Consider the following 24455-nt stretch of genomic DNA (forward strand, 5'->3'; position numbering starts at 1 on the left):
TTCCATGCACCATACATTTCATAGTCAATAATGAATGTGAAGTAGGCATACCTGGTAAAGTGTCGGAAGTAGTAGTAGGATCATCCTCATCTTCAGTGAAATCTGGCATATCCTCATGCTCGTCTTCGTCCATAGCTCCAAGGTAGTTGATATGTGCTGATGGCTTCTTTGAATGACAATTTGCTGCGAGATGCCCTGGCTGGTGACACTTGTAGCATACGATGGGCTTGGCTTTGGTCACATTATTTGCAATGGCTGGGAGTCTGGGTATATTTGGATTTGCTTGTGGAATAGGCTTAGGATTTGGATTGACAGTGGATGGTAATGCAGGTGGTTTAGGCCAATTCTTGCGGAAAGATGGTGATGAGAAACGACCTGGATTAAACCTTCTGAAATTGGAATTGAATTGTTTAGATCCATAATTACCGTTTGCTTGGAATGGCTGTGGTCGTCGATCTCTTCCGCGTAACTTATCTTCAGTGTCGTGGGCTAAGGAGATGGCGTCTTCAAGGGTAGCAGGCTTGAACATGTTCACTTCAGCGTAGTAATGTCCAAGAAGTCCAGACATATACTTCCGCTTATGTGTCGTCTCTGGTACGTCTTCAAGCATACATAACTGTAGAAGTGCATTCCAAAAACGCTCTGTATACTGTGGAATAGGCTCACGATCACGCTGTTGAAGTAAATCCCATTGCTTGATAGCCTTCTTATGAAATTGCGGTGGAAGGAAATTTTGCATGAACTTCTTCTTGAAATCTTCCCATGTAGCAGGACATTCTATGCTCTTGCGAACAACAGTCCACCAAAGTGATGCTCTGTCTATCAGATGATTAGTAACACACTTGATTTTATCTTTTTCGGGATAAGTTTCCTCATGGAAATAGTCATCAAACTGGCTAATGAATGATAAAACAGTCTTTCCTTCTCTTATGCCATTGAAAGTGCGAAACTTAAAACTTCGTTTACTTATCTTGGATTCCTTGCGAATGGTCTGTGCTTCAAGAGTGGCGTCGATGGTACGGCGAATCAAATCTTCAGCTTGAGATTCTTCTCTGTCAGTGGACGCTCCTTGTAGCTTTGTCAATTGCGCTTGCAAGGCTTGCCTAACTCTTCGCTCTTCTTCCAATTGTAGCATGATTAGATCCAGCTTTTGTTCCATGGTAGGCTCGGGTAGATCGTCTTCAGCCATAGGATCATCCATATGTGGGGTAGTCATCCTGTAAAACTCAACAAACCTTTCTCACTCAAAATCAATTAGCGGGATGAGCGTAGCTCAAATTTGGGGTTACAAGGCTATGTATTTTTTGGTATTTTCTTCTTCAATTTTCAGAAATTCTGCAATATTTCTGTCTCTGTTTGCTGAGAGTACTTCAACGAACTTGTAGATAGGTAGAACAGCTTGCTGCGAACAACTTTCCAGTTCAGAGTTTTTGCATATGAACAAGTCTTCTATGAGTTTTAAGCACTAGTCAGTTCTGATTTAGTCTGACTTGCAGAGTTGCAGACTTATCAGACTTGCAGAGTTGTTGACTTGCTGGACTTAGGCCGACTTGCAGAACTTGCAGAATTTGATTACTGTCGACTTGCGGAACTTGACTTCAGAAGTGCGAGACCCGGAGTTACTGAACTTGTCTGCCCAGTGTAACTTGCAAAGAATTGTGTGACTTAGCTTAAGAAATTAAGCTTAAGCTTAATAAGCTTAATAGCTTAGACTTTGTGGGGATGAAGAGCCATCAGAAAACGGCGCAATTCGTGGAGGACAAGAGTATGTCTTTGATGACGACACGGATTTTTCGGACGTCCTCAGTTACCACGATTTGAAATTTGAAGCTTATTAAGCTTCTTCTCCAAGATTTGTTGATTAATAAAGTTAGGCTTTTAAGCTTGAAGAAAAGAAAATACTCTGATTATCCATGACTTGATGAAGGAGTTGGATGCATGGTCCTCAGCCTGCAGAGCCTGGTCCTTCGCGATCTGACAGTGGAAACAGGGGTTCTTGATCGCCAGAAGTCTGCCTGTATCGACGGTTCGCGATGAGATTGACTGTAGAGGCCGTTTGTTCCTGGAGCTCCGCCTTCGCCCGAGATTGGTAGCGATTGGAAGCTCTTGATCTCTGCTCCGCTCTGATACCACTGGTGCGCAGATCGGACGCAGATAGCTCACGTGGTGAATCCCGGAAGGTCCCCAAGAACAAAGTACTCTACTTTTTAGCACAAAAACCCATGTAAAAGCATGCACGACAAGAGGCAAGAGACAAATTGGGTTCAATCTCCCCCATCCCTTATGTGAGCGCTTCACAAAGCATGTATTTTATGTATATTTCAATCTTCATGCTCAATAATAGCCCGATTACAAAAATATGACAAGCTTTTTAGCTTTTGAGTTTGCTTTCTACAAAAATAGGAAAATAAAACTAATGGACGGTGCCCATAGAGTCTGGCACGCCCAATCTCAATGTCCAAATAGAAATAACATATCCGGGCGCATAAGCGCATACAAAATAATAATCAATAATCAATGTCTCAATAGACATAACAAAATATAGGCGTGACGCCTATCAAAATATAGTCCAAATATCGAATACCCGCTAGACTCCAATGCTTTCCTCCGCCACTGCTGCTATCTCTACACATCAACTGAAGCATTCACAATCATTAGTAAAATAATACAATTAAATCGACAAAAGTGAATACCTAGCAGTCTTCAGCTACATAAATAAATCAACTGGTTAGAAATAAATCCTAACCTTAATTTATTACGAGTGCGCACTCTAAACTCATAAACATTTATTAATTTAATATGCATTTTGCGGAATCACCCGCTATGGAATCACCCATGTACACACTAAATTAATGAAACGCCCGAAAAGGACAGGCGTCCCCATCAACTTCTCGCACAAAGAATCCTCTTTGCGTATGAGGCCCGGTCATCTAAGTTTACGGAATCCACCGTAAAACCTCACGGAATCCACCGTGGAATATGCCTCCTGGCATCAAGTAATGTACCCAAAGCAAAGATACAAGCAATGAAGGATAGGGTCATTGTACAATAAGTTCCTAGAGTGTACGATGGCAAAAAAATATTTGAGTTACTACCACCTATGGAAATATCTTAGGAATGGATGGCATGGAGTAGAAGTATGATGGCTATGTTGGGGGTTCAAGACACCTGTGCCTAGCCACCCACATTTACTATATATAGTGTACCCACATACTTGTGCACTGCAAGTGGTAAGAAGCACACACATATACACTATAGGTGGTGGATGCTCATCACTGTCACTTTATTCTTTATTCTTTACATGATAATACAATAAGGGAAGGCATGTCACACATTGTGATTGTTGAAGTTCCCAAACACCCTATTGCTCTCTCTTGCTTGAACCTCTATGGCTCCCACATTTCTCTTATTTGTGGTTATGCTTCCACTCTTGCTCCACCTTTCAATTGATATTAGAGCAAGTATTTGAGGAGATTTCATTGGCAATTTCTTTAGCTTGTGAATAATCGACTCATTCCTTTGAGATATGCATCAACCTTCATCTTGTTCAAAGACTTGCTCTAGGGCCTCTCTAGGATTGTTTGAGCCTTTCAAACTCCATAAAGTGAAGGATATGTTGCCATGGCCCTAGCTTGATCAACATGGGCTATGCTTGTAGGGAAAACCCTATGTTCTTCACTTGACAACTAGTATAAATCACTCCCCATTTCTCTTAGCACCTTGGCAAATCATTGGAATTGGTTTCTAGGTTCACTAGATTGCATTTGGGCACTATCTTTAAGTAAAAGAAATTTGTTCTTTGCTCTTATAGTGAACAAGTGTGTCGTATACACAACAAGATAGCAAGAATTTGCTTCCTTTATGCTTCATTGATGAGAATATACATAAGTGTTGATGCTAGGATCATGTTAAATCACTAAGGATGCTACTTGAACTAAGTTGAGCCCATTTTTCTCAATCAATGTTTGGAAGATTTTCTTACTGTAGTATAGTCTAGCTAGCAAGCATACAACATGCATGCCTATGCTGTGAATGGATACATGACATTTAGGGATGCTACATGCTTCTATGGATGCTTGCTCCTAATTATGTATGCAATATGCTTACATTGATTTTTGAGCTTTGTTCTTGAGCTTGGTTACATATGACTTGCAATGGCTTATTATTTATTAGTTATAAGCTTTAAGACATTGGATTTATGTGCTCTTGGATATATTGATTCATGTCTAAGGGAACTTGATTGTTATGACATATATGTTGAGCTTTTCTTTGATCTTGGACATTTCAAATTCACTTCCTGTGGGAGTACTTGGTATTTCATTTCTAGAGCTTGGTTTTCTTGAGTTAATGTGACTTATCTATACTTTTCTTAAATTTCCTAGAATATGTAGTCGGTCCTAAGATGAAGAAGAAATATGTACTGTTATCAATATGGATTTGCATTGGAGCCTGGAAATGTAGGTTGGAAATGCTTCTCTAGTTTTTGAGGGCGGATATTGTTATCAATGTGGATTTGCATTGGAGCTTGGAAACACAGGCTGGAAATGCTTCTCTGGTTTTTGAGGGCAGAAACTATTATCAATGTGATTTTCCATTGGAGCCTGGAAATGCAGGCTGGAAACGCTTCTCTAGTTTTTGAGGGCGGATATTGTTATCAATGCGGTTTTGCATTGGATCTTGGAAATGCAAGCTAGAAACACTTCTTTGGTTTTGAGGGCCGACGCACCTCTGACTTTGAGGGCAGAACTGAAAATATATGAATATGATTTTATCCAATGTTTTGAAAGAATTGGTTTCACTGTTTTTGTCGTGTCGTGAATTAACGGAGACGTGAAAGAAAACACCGTCTAAAGGGAAGTGGGCGAGTGATCTTTCTCAATGAAAGGTGTTTGATGGTGGTTGGGCGGACCCGATGAATCGGGTGCTTTCTTGAAAGGGAAAAATAGAATAAGAGCAGACACGATGACTTACTCTAGGGTCAGAGTCTTAGAACCCGAGCTGATCACTATCTTAGGGGAAAGTTGCAGTTGATGTGCTAGAACACATTATGGTTCCACGAACCCGAGCTCGTTATTGGAAAAAAGCATTGCACTCCATGAACCAAGGGTAATGACCCCTTCTCCATTCAGATGAGAAGCCTCTTGAAGGGCACCTCCAAAACGTGAGTTAGCCAAAGATAGAGACTGCTAGGTCAACAGGAAACACTCAGGTCGATCCTCATGGGATGAGGCAAGACGTTCCCCCGCAAGGTGGACCTTGGGTTGCCTAGACTAATCAAAGTCCAAACATTGTTGTCGAGTGTGGATGGCGGCAGCTAGGAAAGAACCCAGTCGACCACCAAACGTTATCAACTATATTTAGTGGTAGGTACATCATAGAGGGATCTTGGAGAAGAAGCTCTCCATCATCTCCTCTGTCCTACTTCTCTTCTTTTCTCTTCTCTTGTCTCACACGTGGCTATGGAGGATGGAGCTTGGAGGAGGAGGCTTGAGGATGCTTGAGCTCCCATCACAAATCGTGGATCCACTGGTGTGCAAGAGGGAGGAGGATACTCAATTGAACATCAAGATAAGCTCACTACACTCATAGAGAGGGATAGCGTGTTAGCTATGTGAGAGATAGCCATTAGTGCTCAACTTCAAATGATTGAAAGAATAGGTGGTTCGTGGGTCTTGGCATTCAAGTGTGAGCTCCCAACAATGATGTTGTCTTCATATGCCATAGCTTGACTTTGCAGAGATCTTCCACTTTTCATGATGTTGTCAAGTTTTAAATGTGTAGTGCTTTGCTTTTGTTGAGATGGCAAGCTCAACACCTGCGGACATTGATGATGGACTGTCTGGCTAGATGGGTCCGCACATCTACACTTAGCACGTTGGTGGTCATTATGATACTCACATGGCCACTGACTTATCACTTATTATATTTAGTTTGTTACACCTACCTACAGCTGGCAAAGACATAGTGCTAGTCGATTAGTGTAGTCAATTATGCATTGTTTGACTTGATAGGCCACTTTCCTTTATGTTGTATCTTATCTATACTTTGTGTACATTGTATAGTGTGTGGAAGAAGAAGAAGAAACTAGCAAGAAAACGTTTTGGCCTCCATCTCTCTTCTTGTGTTCTTGAGTGAGCTTCCTCTTATTGTGTATACAATGTGTGTTTGGCACAGCAGCTCAAGCAAGTCCCCCTACCATGCGATTCTTGACATGGTGTCAAAGCTGCGCCATTGAGAGAGGCTGAAGTGAAGAATAAGAAGCACCGTTTGAGCAAGAAAGCAATGGGTAAGAAGCTCTCCCATTCTTCCACTCTCTCGCTTGGATAGTGCATGTGGAGGCACTGAAAGCAAGGTCGAGCAAAAATCTCAGATTGCTGTGAGATTTGGTGTGCAACCAGATCACTGTATATTCTACAAATTAGACCTTTGGGACTGTCTTGCAGTTATTTTGGGCATGTGAGGCCGTTTCAAGCCCCGTTTTACCGCAAGGTTGTAGACAACAGTTTCAAGGTATACTGTGATTTCGGATGTATTGACCGAAAGTGGGTGCGCAGGATGCAGATTGTGAATCTATAAATTTTGAGGTGTTTTAGGAAGCAAACATAAGGTTTATCTACAAACAAGTTGCAAATTACATGTACTATTGAGCAATCAATGAAAAAGGTTGCTTGGTGTATTGATGTGCATGTGTTGTGAAAGATTGCAGAAGACTAGCTTGCTGTGTTATATTCTTGTTTATGATAATGGAAGTGAACAGTGGAAATCCCATTATTGAGAAGATCGACAAGAACAACTATCCTTCATGGAAGTTTCGTGTGATGAACTTCCTCATTGGAAAGGGACTTTATGAGTTCGTTTCACGTGAAGAAAAGGAGCCAGAGCTGGGTATCCCTCCGACTGTAGATGAGTTAAAAGCATGGAAAGAGTGGAATGTGAAAGACAAAAAGGTGATTTACTGGCTATCTACAGTCATTGATAATACTATGCTGGGACATATCAAGAATGCAGAAACTTCACATGCAGCTTGGATAATTTTTGAGAGCATGTTTTCAGTAAATACAAAGGCACGAAAGATTCAACTCAAGCAAGAGTTGAATGCCTTGAAGAAAGGAAAAATGTCTATCAATGAGTATGTGTTGAAGGTGAGGAGCATTGCAGATGCTTTAGCAGCGATTGATGCAATGCCGGATGATGATGATTTGGTTTCATCCACTCTGAGTGGCCTTAACAATGAGAAGACATGGAAATCATTTGTTACTTCAGTATATGTACAGAAGCCATTTCCAGATTTTGATGAGCTGATCTCTCTCATGATTACTGAAGAGATCAATATGCAGGGTGATTCGTCTGAAAGAAATGGTGAACAAGTCCAAGCATTTTACTCGAGTTCAGAAAGGGGATGTGGTAGATCCTCTTCAAGAGGCCGTGGTATGGGACGTGCTGGCAATAACCAGCAAAACAGGTTCAATCAATAATTTGGTGAAATGCAGGTTTCTAGAGGCAGAGGAAACTTTAGAGGCAGGAGGAGCTCTAGAGAAAGAGGTGGATGGCAGAACAGAGGCTCTGGAAATTCTGCTATTCTTTGCCATTATTGTGGAAAAATAGAACATATTGTAGCGAATTGCTATGCTAAGAAGAATGATATTCAGGCTGGTAATCTTTCTTGCACTTTCATGCCTCTATAAATGACTGCCTATTTCAGCCTAAGCATGAAGAAGGACAAGTAGCATATGATGAATGCAGTTACAGGAAAGGGGACACATGATGAGGTATGGTATGTCGATTCAGGTGCATCTAATCATATGACCAGTCATGTTGAATGGTTTGGAGAGATGCATGACTTACAAAATCCAGGTTATGTGTAGATGGGTGATGATTCATGCCACCCGATTTCACACATTGGAAAGGTTCCCTTGTCCTTGTATGATGGTCAGACAAAGAGTCTAACATATGTATTACATGTGCCTTCAATTACAAAGAATCTAGTGTCTGTTGGCCAAATGGTAGAGCAAGGGTTGCAAGTCTGATTCAATGCAAAAGGTTGTTTTGTAGAAGACTTTAATGATAAGTGTACGTTGGTCGCAAAAGGAATTAGAGTTGGCCGAATGTTCACTTTAGATGCGGGAATTCCTACAACGGATGCTGTTGTATGCTAAAGGAAAAGGAGTAGTTGCAGATATTGAAATATGGCATAAACGTATTGGACATGCAAATGTGCAAAGGCTGAAATTAATGCAATCTAGAGGATTGGTTACAGGGTTGCCTTCTTTTAGAGTTGCAGAATTGCATCAAGTCTGTGAAGCATGCTAGTTTGGTAAGCAAGCAAGACAACCCTTCTCGCATGATAGAGAAGTGAGTAGAAAAATACTTGATGTAGTGCATATAGATGTTTGGGGATCTACACAGAATGTATCTCTTAGTGGCAGCAAATACTTTGTCGCATTTATTGATGACTGTTCAAGGAAATTATGGGTATACTTCATGAAGGAAAAAAGTGATGTGTTTAAGCACTTCAAATCTTTTAAGGCAGCTGTTGAAACAGAAACAGGCTTAAACATAAAGTGCATGAGATCAGATGGAGGGGGAGAGTACCTCTCTAATGAGTTCAGTGGCTTCTTGAGGACTCATGGGATAAAGAAGCAATTTACTTTTGCAGGTATATCCCACAACAAAATGGTGTGGCAGAAAGAAAAAATAGGTATATTACAGAAGTTGCACGGGCATTAATGGCTGAAAAGAATATGCCCAAACATTTTTGGTCTGAGGCTGTCCATACTGCTGTTTATATTATGAACAGAACTCCCACAGCTGCAGTTCATGGGATGACTCCTGAAGAATGCTTTACTGGCAAGAAGCTTGATGTATCACACTTAAAGGTATTTTGCTATGTTGCATACATTCATGTGCCAGATGAGCTACAGAAGAAGCTTGATCCAAAGGTAGAAAAATGTGTTTTTATTGGATACTCTTTAGAGCAGAAAGGGTATCGTTGTTATAACCCTGTCACAGGTGAGTTCAGAGTGAGCAGGGATGTTATCTTTGATGAGATGGGCAGCTGGTATGCACCTACTAGTGATGAATTAGATGATGATAATGATCAAGACAGCTATGTGCAAAAAGAAAAACAAGAATCACAGAGTCTTAGTGGACCAGAAACATCATCTGGTACTATACCTACAGTGAGCCCTTGGTCTGGGAGACTAAGAAGTAGTCCCACATCTACAGGTGGATCTATAAGTGTTGCAGGGAAGGACAAAGGAAAGAAGAAAGTGTTGGATGGTAATGATGCATCTACCAATCATTTGGGATTTGATGGAGATTCTAGTGGTTCAGAGAGTTTGGATGATGAGCTTGGCATTCCTTCAGTCAGGACTCTAGGTGTACTGAGAGCGCATAGTAATGTAAAGGCTCCATTGAGTGATCCGGTGGTACGCAGATCTAGCAAGGGTCAAATACCCTATTAAAAGATTTGGTTTTGAAGGTTATGCAGCTCACCATTATGCTTATATGGTGAAACTAGTTGAGGATGTTGAACCCACCTGTTTTGAGGATGTTGTTGGTCATGCTCATTGGGATGCAGCAATGGTGGATGAGGAGATGGTTGCATTAGAAGCCAATAAGACTTGGGATTTGCTACCCTTACCTAAGGGTAAGAAAGCTATTGGTTGTAAGTGGGTTTACAAAGTCAAGCATAATGCATATGGTTTAGTCAGCAGGTATAAGGCTAGGCTAGTTGCAAAAGGCTATGCTCAAACATATGGCATAGATTACGAATAAACATTAAGTCCAGTTACTAGGATGGAAACTATTAGGTGTGTGATTGCCTTGGCAGTAGCCAAAGGTTGGAGTTTATAGCAAATGGATGTTAAGAATGTTGAGATATCGAGCTCCACTCGTGATACGCCAGGGTGACTGTTGTGTATTTATATCACCGACTTGTCAGTTGCAGATGTGGTTGGTACACCGCCCTTGAATAATAGCTACATGATAGCTATCCTTATCTACTCTAGTTCGTGGCTCAGTTAGTATGCCACCTTAGTTAGTTGAGTTTGGTTTGAGACCCATATCTAGGGTTCTTGTATTTTCTTTGTACTAGAGTTCTTTTGGCTTACACAACTAAGAAGAGGAAAACTGTTTTCAGCCTCCACCCTTGTGTGTCTTCCCCCATTGTGCAAGCAAGAAAGCTACAAGTGAGACTCCTTCCTTCTCTCCCACAATCTTGACATGGTATCAGAGCCTTGTTCGTGGTAAGGAGCTCAAGAAAGCAAGCCAAGCTCGCGGTGTTCTAGTAAGAGGAGCAGTGTTGCTTTCATTTTCTGTTTTGGGAGCAGATCTCTGCAGGTAGCACATGCGGAAATTGTAGGAGTGCATTGTCTCAGGTTGAGACGCCCTTCGCGCTGAAGTAAGAGGGCAGTATATGCTGCGGGATAGGGCTTTAGCCCTTGGCGACCCTGTTTTTTTGATTTGAGGCCATTTCGGGGCCTGTTTTGGAGGCAGAAGTTTTCTGCACGCACTCAGGAAAAGGGCCCAGTTTTATGCTGTGCAGCCACTGTTCTACAGGTCGGTGAAAAGTTACTGTAGAAATTGCATCGTATGCTTGTGCGCAGAGACATTGGGAGTTTTAGAATCATCCTTGGTTCCTGTTTATGCAAAATCGTCACTAGGAAGTGACTGTGTGGTCAAATACCACTTTCACCAGTTTTGCAGATCTGCCCTTGTGAGGGTGAAGTTGAGTTTTTGCAGTGACAGAATTTTTCGCAGTAGTGGCGTCTGATTCTCTTTCACAGATTGTAACTGAAAAGCTTGACAAGAACAACTTCCAGGCATGGAAGTTTAGAATGACGAATTTCCTTATGGGAAAAGGATGTTGGGAATTTGTTGCAGGAAATGAAGAAGAACCAGTTCTTCCTGATGTTCCCAATCAACAGCAAATGCAGGCATTCAAAGCATGGCATGAGAGAGCCAGGAAAGTTATGTACTGGCTGTCTATCAGCATTTCAGACTCTATGATTGTGAATATTCAGGATGCAAGTACGCCAAAGGAGGCATGGGATACTCTGTCAAAGATGTATAGCACAAATACGCAAGCCAGGAAAATGCAGCTCAAGCAAGAGTTGCACAATGTGCAAAGAGAAAATATGAGCATCAATGACTACCACATGAAGGTGAAGAAGATTGCAGATGCACTTGCTTCCATTGGGTCGCCAGTGGAAGATGATGATTTAGTTTCTGTGACCTTGAATGGTCTAGGAAAGGATTATGCATAGTTTCGGACATCCATTTCAGTTCGTGAAAGATTTCCTGATTTTGAGGAGTTGATTGCTCTTCTAATTTCTGAGGAGCAGAGAAATGGTGGTGCATCTTCTTCAGGAGGAACTTCAAAAGAAGCTGTCTTCTACTCAAATGCTGGAAGAGGTAGAGGCAGAGGTAGAGGAGGCCGATTTGGAGGCCGTGATAGAAATCAGAATATGCAGCAAACTCAAGAAAACCAGTCCTATGGAGGAGGACGTGGTAACTCTAGAGGCAGGGGGAGCCAAAGAGGTCGTGGTGGATGGCAAAGAGGCCAAAATGCAAACAGTAATGTTGAATGCTACTATTGTGGTAAAATGGGTCATATGGCTAAAGACTGCTATAAAAAGCAGAATGACATCATGAATGGAAAACTGCAACAAGGGAACTATGCATCTTCTAGTAGACAGGGTGATGACAGAAATGAGCATTTGTTCATGGTGCAGCACATGAACAATTCTGTGACAAGTGCAGAAGAAAGCAATGATGTATGGTATGTTGACTCAGGTGCATCAAACCACATGACAGGTCATGCAGAATGGATGGAGGATGCAAGGAAAATGGAAAAACCAGGATTTGTGGAGACTGGTGATGATACTGCACATCCTATTGTGCAGATTGGAAAAATTCCCTTGTCTATGCAGGATGGGAAAAAGAAATACCTGTCCGATGTATTTCATGTCCCGAATATCACCAAGAATCTGGTTTCTGTTGGTCAAATGGTTGAACAGGGCTTGCAAGTCAGATTTAATCCTCATGGATGCTTTGTTGAGGATATGAAAAATAAAGGTCGCTTGATAGCAAAAGGAAAGAAGAAGGGCAGAATGTTTACGTTGGATGCAGACATGTCTGAATTGAGTGCAGCAATGTTTGCACATGGGACCGGTGTAGTTGCAGATATTGATATCTGGCATAAACGCATTGGTCATGTTAATGTACAGCGACTTAAATCAATGCAGGCCCAAAATATTGTTGCAGGTTTGCCAAAATTCAAGGTTGCAGAAATGCATAAGGTATGTGAAGCCTGTCAGTTTGGAAAACAGGCAAGGAAACCATTTCCTAGACATATTCAAGAGAGTAAGAAGCCATTGGAATTAATCCACTCTGATGTGTGGACTACTAAAGCTGCATCTCTTGGAGGCTGTCATTATTTTGTCAGTTTTATTGATGACTATAGCAGAAAAGTTTGGGTGTATTTTATGAAAAAGAAAAGTGAAGTTTTTGGGCATTTCAAAACTCTTAAAGCTATGGTTGAAAAAGAAACAGGTCTGCAAGTAAAATGCCTAAGGTCAGATGGAGGGGGAGAGTACCTCTCAAATGAGTTTGCAAGGTTCCTGCAGGAGCATGGCATAAAGCAGCAATATTCATGCAATCATACCCCACAACAAAATGGAATTGCAGAAAGAAAAAACAGACATATTGGAGAGGTGTCTCATGCCATGCTCAATGAAAAAGACCTGCCAGATTTCTATTGGGCTGAAGCAGTTGCTACAGCAGTCTACATAATGAACAGGACTCCCACTGCAGCAATACATGGAATGACTCCAGAGGAGAGGTATACTAGTAGGAAACCAGATATTTCTCATTTGAAAATTTTTGGTTGCATTGCCTATGTACACGTGCCAGATGAGTTGAGATCCAAGTTGGATCCAAAAGCTGAGAAGTGCATCTTTATTGGTTACTCTCTGCAGCAAAAAGGGTATAGATGCTATAACCCTTCTACTCGTAAGTTTACAGTGAGTAGAGATGTTGTTTTTGATGAGATGAGTAGCTGGTATAAACCAGTAAATGTGATTGATGATGTAGATGCAAAAATGGTAATGCTGCACAGAATTCACAGCAGCAGTCACAAAATATTAGTGGACCTGGAGCGTCCTCTAGCAGTGGTTCACATCCTTCGCCATGGACAGGCAGATTGAGATCAGGAGAATCTTCTCAAAGTAATGCAGATAGTGGTATGCAGGTATCACGAAAAGGAAAAGAGAAGGTTGATCAGCCCATGTTTGATGTGAATGCAGGTCACTCTTATGTGGATGGTGAATCCAGTGGCTCAGAACAGAGCATTGATGATGAGTTGGGTATTCCTTCTATTATTACACCTGGAGTAAGGAAGACTAGGGATGTTTTGAGAGCACCTGGGAGTGAACCCACTTTGCGCAGGTCTACCAAAGTTAGGTATCCAGTGGATAGGCTGAAATATGATGGATTTACAGCCATTCACTATGCATATATGGTCAAGGTGATACAGGAACCAGAACCCACTTCTTTTGAGCAAGCCATGGGAAAAGAAAAATGGGAGAAAGCCATGGATGAAGAAATGGATGCCTTGGAAGCAAATGCTACATGGGAATTGGTACCTTTGCCTAAAGGTAAGAATGCAATTGGCTGTAAGTGGGTTTATAAGGTGAAGCACAATGCAGATGGTTCTGTGAACAGATACAAGGCAAGATTAGTAGTCAAGGGGTATGCACAAACATATGGCATTGACTATGAAGAAACATTCAGTCCGGTTGCAAGGATGGCAACCGTAAGAGCAGTCATTGCTATGGCTGCATCAAAGGGATGGTCTTTACATTAGATGGATGTAAAGAATGCCTTCTTGCATGGTGATTTGCAAGAAGAGGTCTATATGGAGCAGCCACCAGGTTATGTGCATGATGTTCATCCTGAGTTTGTTTGCAGGTTGAAGAAAGCCTTGTATGGCTTGAACCAAGCACCTAGAGCATGGTCTGACAAGATAGGACAGTATCTTGTCACTATTGGCTTTCAGATTTCCAAGGCAGATTTCTCACTTTATGTGAGAAAAACAGAGAAAGGTATTATGCTACTTGTCATTTATGTTGATGATTTGATTATGACAGGTGACAGTGGTGAAGATATCCTTCATGTGAAAATGCTATTGAAGCAAAAGTTTGAGATGAAGGATTTGGGAGAGCTGCGTTATTTCTTGGGCATTGAGGTGATTAGATCACCAAGTGGGATACAGCTCTTGCAAAGGCAGTATGGATTGAACATGCTGTCCAAATATGGGATGACAGGTTGTAAGCCTATTTCAGTTCCTTTGGAGCAGAATGTGAAGCTGAGCGCAGATGCAGGTGAGCTTCTGGAAGACCCTACTATGTACAGACGCATAGTAGGAAGCTTGATTTATATGACTATTACCAGGCCAGATTTGAGCTATGCTGTTGGATTGGTAAGTCAGTTTATGCAGGCTCCAAGAGAATCGCATTTGGATGCAGCTAGACGCATATTCAAGTATGTGAAATCCACATTGCAGTATGGACTATTTTATGAGACTGGGGTTCAGATACAGTTGCATGGATACACTGATGCTGATTGGGCTGGTAGTATTTCCGATAGACGATCTACCAGTGGATATGTGTTCTCTTTTGGGAGTGCTACAGTCACTTGGAGCAGCAAGAAACAGCCTACAGTTGCCTTGTCGAGCACCGAGGCTGAGTACAGGGGTGCAGCAATGGCTGCATGTGAGGTAGCTTGGTTGCATAAACTACTTTATGATATGCATCAGTCTACAGATGGGCCAGTTGTCATTTATTGTGACAACATGAGTAGTATACACTTGGCAAATAACCCAGTTTATCATGCTAGAACAAAGCACATTGAGGTGCATTATCACTATGTGCGAGAGAGGGTTTTACTAGGTCTTATTGATCTAGTTTATGTCAGCACAGAGGATCAGGTAGCTGACATATTCATGAAGGCATTGGGCGCAGAGAAGCTGCGCAAGTTCAGAGACCTGCTTGGTGTGCAGGAATTGGGATTGAGCTCGAGGGGGAGTGTTGAGATATCGAGCTCCACTCGTGATACGCCAGGGTGACTGTTGTGTATTTATATCACCGACTTGTCAGTTGCAGATGTGGTTGGTACACCGCCCTTGAATAATAGCTACATGATAGCTATCCTTATCTACTCTAGTTCGTGGCTCAGTTAGTATGCCACCTTAGTTAGTTGAGTTTGGTTTGAGACCCATATCTAGGGTTCTTGTATTTTCTTTGTACTAGAGTTCTTTTGGCTTACACAACTAAGAAGAGGAAAACTGTTTTCAGCCTCCACCCTTGTGTGTCTTCCCCCATTGTGCAAGCAAGAAAGCTACAAGTGAGACTCCTTCCTTCTCTCCCACAATCTTGACAAAGAATTCCTTCTTGCATGGTGAATTGCAAGAAGAAGTGTATATGGAGCAGCCAGCAGGTTATGAGGATTTAGAGCATCCCACATATGTGTGCAAGTTAAAGAAGACGCTCTATGGGCTGAAGCAAGTACCTAGAGCATGGCCTGACAAGATTGGAGAGTATCTTGTCAATATTGGGTTTTGTATTTCTGATATGCTGATCACTCACTTTATGTGAAAAAGCAAGATGCAGGGTTGGTCATCATAGTCATCTATGTGGATGACTTGATTATTACACGTGACAGTGACAATGGGATTGTTGAAGTTAAGAACTTCTTGAAGAAGAAGTTTGAGATAAAAGATTTGGGTGAGATGAGATACTTTCTTGGTATTGAGGTGATCAGATGTGATGATGGTATATGGCTATTCCAAAGGCAGTATGGCTTGGATATGTTATCCAAGTATGATATGACAGCATGTAAGCCTCTTTCAGTACCATTGGAGCAAAATGTGAAGTTGAGTGCTGACATTGGGGATGAGATAGAAGACCCTACTATGTTCAGGAGGATAGTAGGGAGTTTGATTTACATGAGTATCACAAGGCCAGACTTGAGCTATGTTATTGGCCTTGTCAGTCAGTTTATGCAGATGCCTAGAAAGCCTCATTTAGATGCAGTTACACGTATATTGAGGTATGTGAAGTCTACTTTACATTATGGACTTTTTTATGAGGCAGGTAAGGACGTACAAGTCTTTGGATACACAAGGACTGGTAGCATGTCAAACAGAAGATCTACGAGTGGATTCATGTTTTCCCTTGGTAGTGTAGCAGTTACATGGAGCAGCAAAAAGCAACCTACAGTTGCTTTATCGAGTACAAAGGCTGAGTATAGAGGTGATGCTATGGCAGCATGTAAGATGGTATGGTTGCAAAAGTTATTAGGTGATTTGGACGTGCTGGGAGATGGTCCAGTTGTCATTCATTGTGACAACATGAGCAGCATACAGCTACCTAGGAATCCAGTGTTCCATGCTAGGAAAAAAACACCTTGAGGTGCACTACCACTTTGTGAGAGAGAAGGTACTTGCAGGAGAGATTGACTTGGTATTACAAAGATTAATTGTGTCTGAATAGCACATGTGTGTGTGCACTGTGGACAAATTTTAGAAACTAGGTGGGTTATTGTACTAGAGTGCACGTGCAACAACGGGGGGTTCCTTTTATAATTAATGGTCGTGTTTCTTTTAATTACAAATTTAGGAAAGTGCATTGTGTTAATTTTGTGGTGCGACAGTCGGATACTTTTTATTTACAATTAATAGTTTATTGATGTGCACGTGAAGGAGAGAAAGAGGAGAAGAAAAAACCTGGTAGTGTGTGAACACCCGCAAAGTTTGTCGTGCAAAATCCCACTCGTAAAGTATCCAAAAGGTAGGAAAAATCCATGTACACAACTAACAAGGACACCAAAGAAAAATTGGCCTCCTCACATTTATAAAACACCACATCTAAATATAAAATTGAACAGGGGCACTAGAAGGTTTGGCATTTGGGTAATCATGTGTTAGGTTTGTGGGTTTTGTTTTGTTTTGTTTTTAAATTAATTAAGTTGTTTTGTTTTTTTAAATAAATGTATTTTTATGTCTTTGTTTTCTTAATTTAAATAGAGTTTAAAAAATATTTATGTATATATATGTGGAGGGGGTTTAGGTTGAAATCGGTTATAGGATGAGTGGGTGATTAATATATTGTTTATTTGCTTTTGTGAGTTTCTTTTTTTAAAAAAATATGTGTTTTTCTATTTTATTCATTCAGTCAAAATTGTCTTACCCTTTCTGAAGTGGAAATTTTTTTTTGTTTATTTTTCCTTCATGAAAAATAAGAGTTTTTGTAAAGATTGATTGTTGCAAATTAATCATAATAATTTAAGCACATACAAATTATCTAAAAATATACGGGAAGGTGAATATAATTTTTATTTTAAAAAAAATTATTTTTTAATTTAAAAAACCATTTTTCAACCATTTTATAAGTAGATTACAGTGAAATTAAAGGTTTTTAATTATTTTCTAATTTGTAAGTTATATTATCTACTAAGAAAAAATTCGAAATTTTTTAAAAAGTTGGTAAATGATTTGAGAAAAATTTAAGGATTTTTTTCACAAATGTGGATTTTTTAAAAAAAAATTAGGGTTTTTATAAGGTTTACTGTATCTTAAATATTTATTTATTTATTTATTTAATTTTATTTTTATTTCTTTAGGTTTTGAAATTTAATACTAAATTTTCAAGATTTGACTAGAAAGTTTTTTCTTTTTAGGAACATTTTCTGTATTTTAATGAATTTTTTATTGATTTGTTTACACATTTCTTCAATCTTTGAATGAATTTATAGATTTTTCTAGTTTATGAGAATTAAATAATCAAAGTCAAGACAGCAAGGTACCTGATAGCTGCACGCGAATGGCAACTTCGTGGGATGGACGAAACAAGACGCGCATCCTTGCGTGGGAACGGGTGCTTGAATGTCACACATACGCGACCACGTACGCACAATGTGTGAACAACAACCAATGCACAGAAAAGTCCAGCATACCAAGACACGGTCTAGCACACAAACAACACCAAACACGAAGACATCCAGGCATGATCTATGGCCAAAAATGGCCGGGGGCGGGTGTGGAAATGCAAGGGAAAATGGGGGCCTGCGAGGGGGGGTGGCTATTTTTTGCGTGTGGCTTGTGGTTAGGGCTTTGGGTGGGAAGGGGGGGCTTGCAAGGGGGTAGAGGGGAGGCTAAGGGGTTTAGTGGGTGGTTGGGAGGAATGGTGGGGGTGGTGGGAGGAGTGGCGGGGGCATTGGCCCAGGGTGGCGGAGCTATAGTCCAGGGGAGGGTGGAGATGACTAGAGGTGGAAACAAGTGCCTGGCGAGCAGCACTGGTCGACTGGCGATGTTGGTCGATTGGCGGTGTTAGGGTAATTGGCACCAGGCATGCATCGAGTGGGCTAATGGTAGGCAGTGGTGGTTAATGGCGGGCAGGTGGCGGCTAAGAAGAAGAAGAAGAAGAAGAAGAAGAAGGAAGAGGAGCAGGAGCATGCCGAGAAGAAAAAGAAGAAGGAGGAGGAGGAGGAAGAGGAGGAGAAGAAGGAGGAGGAGGAGGTGCAGAAGGAGAAGGAGAAGAAGAAGAAGAAGAAGAAGGAAGAGGAGAGGAAGAAGAAGAAGGAGGAGGAGGAGGAGGAGGAGGAGGAGGAGGAGGAGCAGGGGCAGGGGGGAAGGCGGGAGGGAGGAGAGAAGGAGGGAGGAGTCGGGGGGAGAGAGAGAGAGAGAGAGAGAGAGAGAGAAAGAGAGGGTGTGAGGGGATGCGGGAGGGTAGTTAGAGGGGGGGAATAATTAATTTGTTTTAAAAAAATTAATAATGAAGAAATAAATCAATCAATCAAAAGAAGCAGAGAAGAGAAACCCTCCCCCCATTCCGTGCGCGGGCGCGGACGAGGGTAAAAAATTTTGCAGTGCTAGGAATAGGGAGCGAATGGTTAGCTGACAACAAATTGAACACGTCATGTGTGTCGAAAGATGAAAACGAGGGCATTCGCATGCAAACCCGCACGACTGCAAGATGCAAAAATAGACAAAAATTAATTGCAAAAAATCTGATCGCCAAAAAGAAGTGTAAAAAAAAGGAAAAGTGTACAGGATGACATGTCAGACTAGCCTATCACATCAAAGCATGGTTCTAACAAGGATAGGATCCGTTCACATGGAAAAAAACCCACAAAAATGTGTCCAAAATAGGACATAAATATTAATACGGAGGGATACGTAGGTCAAAACTCGGTGAGATGAAAAGAAAAAAAGTCTGTAGTGAGGTGTCAGACTGGATTGATAAGGGAAAATGCCGTTCCGAGGGAGGTAAAGCACGTCCGCATGGGAAAAACAATAGAAATGCACCCGCAAATGGACTCAATAATTAATTGTGGAAGATCCATACATCGGAACAAAAGGCAATAAAAAGGAAAAATAGCAAGACAAGTGTACATGACAAGGCAATTAGGTCAAAACGCATTTCTAGGGACATAAGGAGGCGTTCACATGAAAAAAACAATAAAACGAATCTTTAAAACACATATAAAAATTCATAATAAAAAATTCAGAGGTCAAAATAGGGCAGATTAAAAAGGAATAATGTGAAGGAAGGGGGGTTGGACAAGGCTATCAAATCAAAATAAAGTTTGGAGGAGAATAGGGCATGTTCGCATGGAAAAAAGGATAGAAAGATTCATGAAAAAGACACGAAAATCCGCAAAAATTAATAACAGACAAACCATATCGCAGAATGAAGGGCACAAAAAAGAAAATATCTAGTGGAAGGGATAGGTCAGGGCGGTCACATCCATTGGCTGTTACGAAGCAAAAAAGGTGTGTTCACATGGGAACACGTCAAGGTGACGTAAAACTCTTCAAAAAATAATAACTTTTGAACCGGTGATCGGAACAGAGGACTGTAAGAAGAAAAAATGTACCATTCAAAAGGGCCGATCAGGGCTATAAGGTTGGATGTGGGTTTTGATGAATGTAGGATGCGTTCACATGGAAAAACGTCAAATCAAGGGATAAAGGGAATAGAGAAGAACGTCCTCAGAAGTAGGGGAAAGAGGATGGGTGGGAGGGGAAGGGATGGCATCACGGTAAAATTTGGCCATGGCATAGATGCATAAGTAGAATTGGGAAGCCAAGAAGGAGGAGAAGGTTGCTATGAGGGGCTATCAGAATGAAACCATATCATCAATATCAACAAGAGGGTTATCAGGAGCATTAGGTAAAGCTGTCTTGAAAATTATGCAAAGAATGAAAAAGCTATCGACAGTGATTGTTAGGATCCCCAGGGGGGGTAATACTTCTTGAGGCGATAGCCATTAATAAGGAAGGGATCATCCGAAGCATCGACTGTCTAAACTTGGATTGAGCTATTTGGATTGCCAGAAAGTACTTTATAAGGGTCCATCTAGCATTGTTGAAGCTTGCCTAGAAACTTGCCAAATCGAGAATCATAAGCGAGGACTAAGTCGCCTTCCTTGAACTCATTCTGCTTGATGAAGCTATCATGATAGACCTTTTTGCAAGCTTGTGTGGCTTCCATGCACTATAGGGCCATCCTACGGATCTCATCGAGACACTCCAAGTGCAAAAGATGACATTGCAGGGACTTGTTATCTCCCAAGTGTTGATTGATGGTCATGCACATAAAGGGTAGCTCAAGTTCAACAGGAAAGATGGCTTCTATTTCATACACCAACTAGAAAGGAGTTTGCCTTATAGCCGCCTTATGGGAGGTTTTGTATGCCCAAAGGGCCTTTATAAGTTGATCATCCCAATCATGATGATGTGCAGCTATCATTCTTGTTAGAATCAAGCAAATGATGCAATTGGTAACTCTGACTTAGCCATTGGCTTTGGGGTAATACGGTGTGGACTTACAATGACGGATCTTATATAGTTCTATCAACTCTTCCATAATCTCGTTGAGGAAGTGAGTACCTCGGTTAATGACGAGCTCTAGGGGACTCCCAAAATGGGTGATGATGTTCTCGTACAGGAACAAGGCCATGCTATTACCATCGCCCCACTTCAGAGCTTTAGTTTCACACTAATTTGTCACCTAGTCTGTACGGACCAAGATGCATCTATTGAGTTTCCTTCTGGTTGGCAGATCAAAGGGCACCACGAAATCAATTCTCCACTTCTTGAATGGCTTTAGGGGAAGAATAGGTTGTAGGGGCATGGCACTAGATTTGTTAAGCTTTCCCATTTGCTGATAGGCATCACACCATTTGTAGTTATCATAGGCATCCTTATGGAGGTTCGGCCACTAATAACCTGCAAGTTAGGCCTTTCTAGCTATCACTTCTCTTGCAAAGTTTCCACCGCAGGGATCATCATGGAATGCTTTCAATACTATGCCAATTCTTCTCCTGCAACAGATCTTTGCAAGAATTCGTCCTTGCCTTTCTTATACAGAGCACCACCTAACAAGGTGTAGGGGGCTGATTCCAATAGAAGCTTCTTCTTATCACGGCTCAAGATACCCAGGGGATACTGTTGGGTTGCCAGGAGGTTGGCTATGCCTATGTACCATGGGGTAATGGTTTTGATTAGAAAGAATGAAGCATCCGGAAGGTTTGGATCATCTTCCTCTTCTTTAGAGGGATTCACAAAAGGTGATTAGCCAGGCCATGAGAGCGACCAGGTTTGGTAACCACTTCAAAGTCGTGTCAAGAATCGCGTGGCGGAGGGGGTTGCTCAAGATGCTGCGCCGAACACACACAGAATGCACAAGGAGAAGCTCACTCAAGAGACAAGAAGAGAGATGGAGGCCAAAACGTTTTCTTGCTGATTTCTTCTTCTTCTTCCACACACTTTACAATGTACACAAAGTATAGATAAGATACAACATAGAAGGAAAGTGGCCTACTAAGTCAAACAATGCATAACCGACTACACTAGTCAACTGGCGCTATAACTATGCCAGCTGTAAATAGGTGTAACGACCTGAATATAATAAGTAATGAGTCAGTGGCCATATGAGATGCATAATGACCACCGACGTGCTAAGTGTAGACGTGTGGACCCATCTAACCAGGCGGTCCATCATCAATGTCCGCATGTGTTGAGCTTGTCATCTCAACACTCCCCCTCAAGCTCAACTGCATCTCTGCAACTCCAAGTAAGCTTCGAAACTTTTGAAGCTTCTCTGTACCCAATGCCTTCGTGAAGATGTCAGCTATCTGATCCTGTGTGCTGACATACATCAAGTCAATCTCACCTGCTAGTACCTTCTCTCTCACAAAGTGATAGTGTACCTCAATATGTTTTGTCCTGGCATGGAACACAGGGTTCCTAGCCAACTGTATACTGCTCATGTTGTCACAATAAATGACAACTGGACCTTCCACCTGCACATCCAAATCAGCCAATAGCTTTTGCAGCCATACTACCTCACATGCTGCAACAGCAGCACCTCTATACTCAGCCTCTGTACTCGACAAAGCAACTGTAGATTGCTTTTTACTGCTCCATGCAACTGCTGCACTACCAAGAGAGAACATGTATCCGCTGGTAGATCTTCTATCAGACATACTACCAGCCCAATCTGCATCTGTGTATCCAAATACCTGTACATCTGTACCTGCCTCATAGAAAAGTCCATAATGTAATGTGGACTTCACATATCTCAATATGCGTCTGACTGCATCCAAATGTGGCTTTCTAGGTACTTGCATAAACTGACTCACAAGACCAACAGCGTAGCTCAAGTCTGGCCTTGTAATGGTCATGTAGATCAAACTCCCCACTATCCTCCTGAACATAGTAGGGTCTTCTATCTCATCCCCAACATCAGCACTCAGCTTTACATTCTGCTCCAACGGGACTGAAAGTGGTTTGCATGCAGTCATACCATACTTGGACAACATATCCAAGCTATATTGTCTTTGGGACAGCCATATACCATCATCACATCTGATCACCTCAATGCCAAGGAAGTACCTTAGCTCACCTAAATCCTTCATCTCAAACTTCATCTTCAAACAGCCCTTGACTTCAACAATTCCACTATCACTATCACCTGTAATAATCAAGTCATCCACATAGATGACTATGATGACCAAACCTGCATCTCCCTTTCTCACATAAAGTGAGTGATCAGCATCAGAAACATAAAAGCCAATATTGACAAGATACTCTCTAATCTTGTCAGACCATGCTCTAGGTGCTTGCTTGAGCCCATAGAGTGCCTTCTTCAACCTGCACACATACGTGGGATGCTCTAAATCTTCATAACCTACTGGCTGATTCATATACACTTCTTCCTGTAAATCACCACCATGCAAGAAGGCATTCTTTACATCCATTTGCTGCAACCTCCAACCTTTGGCTGCTGCCAAAGCAATCACACATCTGATAGTTGCCATCCTAGCAAATGGACTGAAGGTTTCATCATAATCTATGCCATATGTCTGGGCATAGCCTTTTGCAACCAGCCTAGCTTTGTACCTGCTAATAGAACCATCTGCATTGTGCTTAATCTTATAAACCCACTTACATCCAATAGCTTTCTTTCCCTTCGGCAATGATACTAGATCCCAAGTCTTATTGGCCTCTAATGCAGCCATCTCCTCATCCATTGCTGCATCCCAATGAGCATGACCAACAGCCTCCTCAAAACATGTGGACTCAACATCCTCAACTAGTTTCACCATATAAGCATAATGGTGAGCTTTATAACCTTCAAAACCAAATCTTTTAACAGGGTATCTCACCCTGCTAGACCTGCATACCACTGGATCACTCAATGGAGTCTTTGCATTAACGCGTGCTCTCTGCACACCTGGAGTCCTCACTGAAGGAATGCCAAGCTCATCATCCAAGCTCTCTGAGCCACTGGAGTCTCCATCAAGAACTGCATCAATGCCTTCTGACACTTTATTCTTTCCTTTGTCTTTACCTGTAGTGCTACTAGATGCACCCAAAGATGTAGAGGTACTCCTTAGTCTCCCAGACCAAGGACTACCAGATGATGTCTCTGGTCCGCTAAGAGTTCGTGATTCTTGCTTTTCAGCCTGCACATGAGTGTCATGATCATCATCATCATCCAATGCATCACCACTAGATGCATACCAACTGCTCATTTCATCAAAGATGACATCCCTGCTCACTCTGAACTTACATGTGACAGGGTTGTAACAGCGATACCCTTTCTGCTCTAAAGAGTATCCAATAAAGACACACTTTTCAGCCTTTGGATCCAGTTTCTTCCGCAACTCATCTGGCACATGAACATACACAATGCAGCCAAATACTTTCAAGTGTGAAACATCAGGCTTCTTACCTGTAAAACATTCTTCGAGGGTCCTACCATGAACTGCAGCCGTGGGAGTTCTGTTTATAATATAAACAACAGTATGAACAGCCTCAGACCAAAAATGCTTAGGCATATTCTTTTCAGCCATCAAGGCGCGTGCAACTTCTGCAATATGCCTGT

The sequence above is a fragment of the Lygodium microphyllum genome, chromosome 24 (assembly GCF_053477565.2).
Source record: "Lygodium microphyllum isolate KBCC chromosome 24, Lygodium_microphyllum_v1.1.10, whole genome shotgun sequence".
Classification (NCBI taxonomy): Eukaryota; Viridiplantae; Streptophyta; class Polypodiopsida; order Schizaeales; family Lygodiaceae; genus Lygodium; species Lygodium microphyllum.